The following is a 6,005-nucleotide window of genomic DNA, read 5'->3' as shown; positions in this document are numbered from 1 at the left end:
AGAAAGGGCCTTCTTTTTGGCCAACTTATTCCCATAGTATACAACTATAGTTCTACTTGTTAATTGGGAAAATAATGGACAAGTGTTGGGCACAATGTGGTAATTGTCTTCCTATGGAGGTGAATATCTTAATTACCAACCAAGGCATTAAGGCTATAGCTAATGTAAAAAGGAAAGATCATGGGTGATGCTCTTGAGGCAATTGTTAAACTGTCCATGGAGAAAATGCACAGGTGATATTGTTCTGCGGAGTAATGTGGAGGATTTTCTTATCTTGGTCCAGAGAGTTCCTGGAAGATGGAAGATAGATCTAGGAAAAGCATGTCAAGGGAGATAATTTTGGCAAATCTCACCTGAAAACTTTCACAGAAGTGTCTGAGAGTCAAGATACCTATATACCATTGGGCACCAGAACTTTGATCTGAAGGAATGGAAAACTTTCATTTTTACATGAGGACCTTGATTTGCTTATTGAGAAAAGGCATTCTAGTCCAGTATTTTATTTGTATGTTATATTTAAAAATTGTTGGGTTTTCCCATGACTTAGTGATGGGAAAATAATATGCAATAAGTATTTAGTGAAAAATAGACAATATAATCAAATGACTGAAAGGACAGCTAAATGGATGAAAATACAAGGGCCAAGAAGAAGGGAGGGCCACAGGGTAAGTTTTGATTTTTCACAGGAAGGACATGGTATTAATTTTAGAAGGGAACAAAACTATACAGAGTACATAGAATGTATGGGGAACACAGAAAGAGTTTTGACTTAGGAGACACATGGTGGTGAACAGGAAAACCAGGCTTCTATAAAACGAACTAATAGGAATCATTATAAATTAATTAATGGATTATTTCATTTATTTATTCTTCAAGCACTTGTATCTCATTTATTTAAGTATTGAGTTATGTTCTGAAGATAACAGTGGAATAAAGTATAGTCTTTATCCTTGAGGTTTGCAAGTCTATGGGGAAGACAGGAAAAATAATTTGGATATAACATGTAGAGTATTTTGATTAATGCACATGAAACAAGCTTTAGGAACACTGAGAACAGAAAACTCTCTCTAGACAGATTAGAGAAAGTTCAACAATCTTTGACTTTAAAATTGTGAAGAATGAGTTGGCCACAGAAGGTGAAAGGATATTGGAGTCTAAGATTGCTGTTTCTCTTTCCTTTTTATTTTGAAACACAAAGACATATAGAAGGAACTGTAAGTATTTCTGTGTGATGATGTATTGATGGTAAGAGAGTTGGAGGATGAGGTTGTGGATGTAGGTGGGGACAAAGCATCAGGTGCCTTATTAACTATCTTAAGAATTGATTTTGCCCTGTAGGTGCTGAAGAGTCATAGAGAGGTATAAAGAATAATTAATTCATCCTTTCCACTTGCTAGACAGAAAATTCAATTATCTTCTTTATCTTTTGTTTTCTTTTTCCTCTTTCTCATTTTCCCAAGCTTTTCTGTAAATCTGCAATAGCTTCACAACCTAGCTCTTGACATTCTCTCTTATTTTTGAATATTTTATCCAGCATCCAAGGCTGGGTTGAGTAGAGTTAGTTTTCCGTGGGTATTTTATTTTCAAGTTTTAGTTCCCACAGAGGTTCCAAGGATGAGTTTGAAAAGGCAGGCAACTGATGAGGGTCATGAGGTAGCCGCTGAGTAACATGACCTTTCTCTCCTTCCAGGAACTCTAACATTTTTGGATACTAAGTTACCTTTTCACTCTGGGGATGATCCTGTAAGAGAGAAGCTATCAAAGAGAGGAGACCAGGAAATGGGAAGGTAAAGAGATGGTGTCTCAGGAAGGATGCTAGTGGGGATTTTGTTCTAGTCAAACAGCATGCTGTGCATTCCTTATTTATACAGAAACAATTAAAAAGATTTTGAAAGAAGTAAATCTCTTGATTCTAGTCCCATTTAGAAATTTTGTTAAACCTTTGTCTAGGCAAGTAGCTACTTAGGAATACAGAGACAGATCTTAGGAACAACAGTTTGTTCAGTATCCAAGTCAGGTATATTATGCATAGGACATATGTTAAAATGGGCAACCAGTGAATGCTGAAGCAAAACTAAATTATTCCAGCCATGTGTTTTCTTTAAGGAGAAACAAGGCGTAGTATCTTATAAGAGTTTGTATAAGGGTCATGAAGCTAATTCTAAGGAAGTAACTGCAGTTCCCAACCAAAGTAATGTTATGAATGACTGTATGGAAATGGGTTATATTTTCACTCATGGAAGGAAACCCTATTGTTTATGGGCAAGTGAAACAAAGACAGATAAACTGATGTAGATCCAGATACAGGATGTATTAGAAGAAGGTGGGAGGGGGTCCTCAGACGTGGCTACTATTGCTCATAGACTATAATCTTTTATCAGTAATTTGGATGAAAGAATAACCACTTGAAATCATAATGCAGATGAAAGTTTCTTCAGTAATTAGACTACCAAAATATTGAGCAGAGACTACACAAGTCTGCAAGGAGGGGACATGAAAGATGGGATTTATATGGGCAAATGTCTGTACAGTTCAGGTGAACACTCATAGCCTTATTCATTGCTAAAATCATTTATAGAAAAATAGCATATCAATTTAGAACAATTTCCTGTTAACTTACTGTCCTTTTTTTTTTTTTTTCTCTCTCCCATGCTTATTGTTTCTAATTCAAACTAGACTGGCACTCCCTACTTTAGGAGGGGTAATTCTTCCTGGTTCTTCAGTTCCAAAGGTCTTTGCACCTGATCATACTGACTTTACTCCATGGGATCAACTCTCCATGGCCAATTCCTCCTTTGTCACTGAGTTCCTATTGATGGGTTTCTCTAGTCTTGGGGAACTGCAGCTTGTTCTCTTTGTGGTTTTTCTCCCCCTCTATTTGTTCATCCTGAGTGGAAATATCATCTCAGTCATCGGCCTGGATTGCGACCTGTGCACACTTATGTACTTCTTTCTGTGTGTCCTTTCTGTCTCTGAGACCTTATACACAATTGTTATCCTGCCCAAGATGCTCATCAACTTGCTGAATGTACTCAGGACACTCTCCTTTATGAGTTGTGCCACTCAGATGTTCTTCTTCCTTGGTTTTGCTATCACCAATTGCCTTCTTCTGAGCGTGATGGGTTATGATCACTAGGCTGCCATCTGCCAGCCTTTGCACTATCCCATGCTTATGAGTTGGAAGGTATGTGGACAACTGGCAGTAACTTCTATTATTGGTGGCTTCCTGACATCTCTGGTAGGGACAACTGTGGTGTTTAGCCTCCCTTTCTGTGGCCTCAATAAGGTTGATCACTACTTTTGTGATATTTCCCCTGTCATTCGCCTTGCCTGTGCTGATGCCCACATTAATGAACTGGTCATCTTCATTGGTGGAGCCCTTGTGCTTCTTGTGCCCTTGATCTTCATCTGTATCTCCTATGGCTTCATCGTTCGCACCATCCTGAGGATCCCCTAAGCTGAAGGCAAGCGAAAAGCCTTCTCCACCTGTGCCTCCCATCTCACCATGGTTATTGTTCACTATGGCTGTGCTTCCTCTGTCTACCTGTGGCCCTCATCCAAACACACATCAGGCAAAGACAGGCTGGTGACAGTGACCTATACCATCATCACCCCATTGTTGAGCCCCATGGTATACAGCCTTAGGAATAAAGATGTCCAGATGGCTATCAGGAAAATGATTGGCAAGACTGGTTTTTTTTCTAAGAGTTTATAGTTAGAATATTTAAAAAGTGTACACACATGTCTGTGACAATAAAAGGTGGATCTTTTTTTTTTAAATCCTATAAGTATCTACTCTATTTATCTGTATAACTGTGTGGTCTTAGATGAGTTGTTTGACATTGTGAGGCCTTAATGTTTTTGAATGTAAAGTGGGGATAATAATATGTTCTTCTCTGGGTTGTTGCAAAGAATCACAGTATCTGGTAATGAATCATCACTTTCCTCATCCTCCTCCTATTTCTCTAGAAGGATAGTTCTCAAAAGAGTCTTAAAAACCATCATCTTTTGTCCTTTGGCTTGTTTTCCATCAATCTCCATTGATTATGCTCTTTTCTTAAGATTATGCCCAGCCTAAAATGAGGTTCCCAAACCTGAAGGTGGCTTACATCTAACAGTATGACATGTTGGTGGAAAAAAAGTCCTTGTATCTGTAACTAGAAGATTTAATTAGACACTGGCTAGGTGATGATGTTGATACAGCTACTTTTTTTTTTTTGTAAACCTAAATTGTATTATATAGAAATGTGATTAACATAATTTTTGTTTCCTACTTCATAGGGTTTTTATTTGAATGAAATAAATAAGATAAAAGAAAACATGTATAAAATGTGAAGCCACACAAAGTGCAACACCATTATTGCATTAACTGAAGCATTTCCTATTTCTGCAAGGACCTTTTCTTTTTGATTCTCCAGAAAGAGCGTTTCTGGATGCCTTTTTGACCACTCTTAGAAACTACTCCTTATGTAACATAGAAGGTGTGTTACACAAAGGAATGGAAAAGAATGATCAACCATAAAATCCAACCTTAGGCTTAAGAAAATATCTGCATGGTCTTCCACACTGAATTTATTAAGAAGAGGGAGATACATAGTCTCAGGTTTAATTCCAGACTGCATAATAGTAGGTATGGGAGAACTTAGGTTGTCATCTAGTCCCACCTCCTACCTGTGCAGACATTCCTTCATCAGGATCTCTAATGGAAATTAACCTTCGGTTGACTAGGTATCAATGGCTTCATAAAATGTCCATTCCTGTTGTACTCAGCTCTCATTATTATTTTCCCTCATTTTAGCTGGAATTTGCCTCTCTGTGATTTTCATACATTCCATCTCTTACATCACACATAAAGTCTGATCCTGCTTCACAGATACATAAGACAGTTAGAATGACAACTTGAACCTTCTCTTTTCCATTACTCATGTGACCTAAATTTTAGACACTCCACATTCTTGGGTGCAGCTTTCTAGATATGCTGCAGCTTGTCAGTATTATTTTAAAATAATAATGCATAAAACTGAAGCTCATTTTTAATATGTGACCTCTATTCCCAGGGTACAATGTAACTGTACTCTTTCTTGTTAATTTTATTTATATTTTTTAAGTTGAAAGGTATAAAATCATAAATAATGTTCTCTTCTATTTTTAAAGTACTACCACCTGTGTTGCTATTTTTGTCTGTTATTTTTCAATCTTACAATACTATATCTTTTTAAGTTTTTATTCTTACTAGTTAAATAAGTGAAGGCATTTAAGGCAATGCAAGTCTCTGTAAGTAGAGCTTTGAGAACATCCATTATAGTATTCTGTTCTGACTTTTTCCTAACAGGTTAGCAATTTCATTTATTGACCACTTTTTTTTTTTTTTTTTTAAGGAATAAGGTACTTATTATACATAGTTCCTTGCTGATACTTCAAAAACTTCCATTATGCATTTCTAGCTTTGTTTTGTGTTAATTTGAGGATGAGATTGACATAGTTTTATTTTTTGCAATTTATTGAATTTCTTTGTGGTTTCTTCTGAATTATGCCTGTTCACTTAATATGGTGAAGCACTTTTATTTAGATGAAAATTTTAATACATATATTATAGATGTTATCTTAATTTTATTAATAAAACTATTTTAGTACACTATATCATTATTTGTTTTATGTGTATGTGACCTGTCATAGATCCATTGTGTTTAAGTAAAATGCTTACCTGCATTTGTGTTTATTTGCTTGTCATTACATTTCTAACAGCATCCATTAACTAATTTTGTTCGAAACAAGTTCTTTAAAACTATGAAATATGTTTTTTTTTTCGATTTAACATACACTGTAACTATAAACCCACTAAAATGATAGCAAGGGTATAAAAAACACATAAAGGCACTCTTCGAAAAGCCAAACAAGAGAGGAGAGCAGATGGAAAATATCAAACCAATTATAGAAGCATGAAAATGGATTACTGAAGTCATTCTAAGCCAAAGAGAGAGAGCTGAAAAAATACACCTGTATAG

The 6,005-nt window shown here is 36.0% G+C and overlaps 1 pseudogene; it reads left to right on the top strand.

Annotated features, from left to right (window-relative positions):
- Positions 1-2,670: 2,670 nt before the first annotated feature.
- On the top strand, positions 2,671-5,980 carry LOC111819339 (olfactory receptor 10R2-like; annotated as a pseudogene).
- Positions 5,981-6,005: the final 25 nt, after the last annotated feature.

The sequence above is a fragment of the Trichechus manatus genome, unplaced genomic scaffold, assembly GCF_000243295.1.
Source record: "Trichechus manatus latirostris isolate Lorelei unplaced genomic scaffold, TriManLat1.0 scaffold00398, whole genome shotgun sequence".
In the NCBI taxonomy this organism is placed as follows: domain Eukaryota; kingdom Metazoa; phylum Chordata; class Mammalia; order Sirenia; family Trichechidae; genus Trichechus; species Trichechus manatus.
This window is presented reverse-complemented; position numbering and strand designations above follow the sequence as displayed.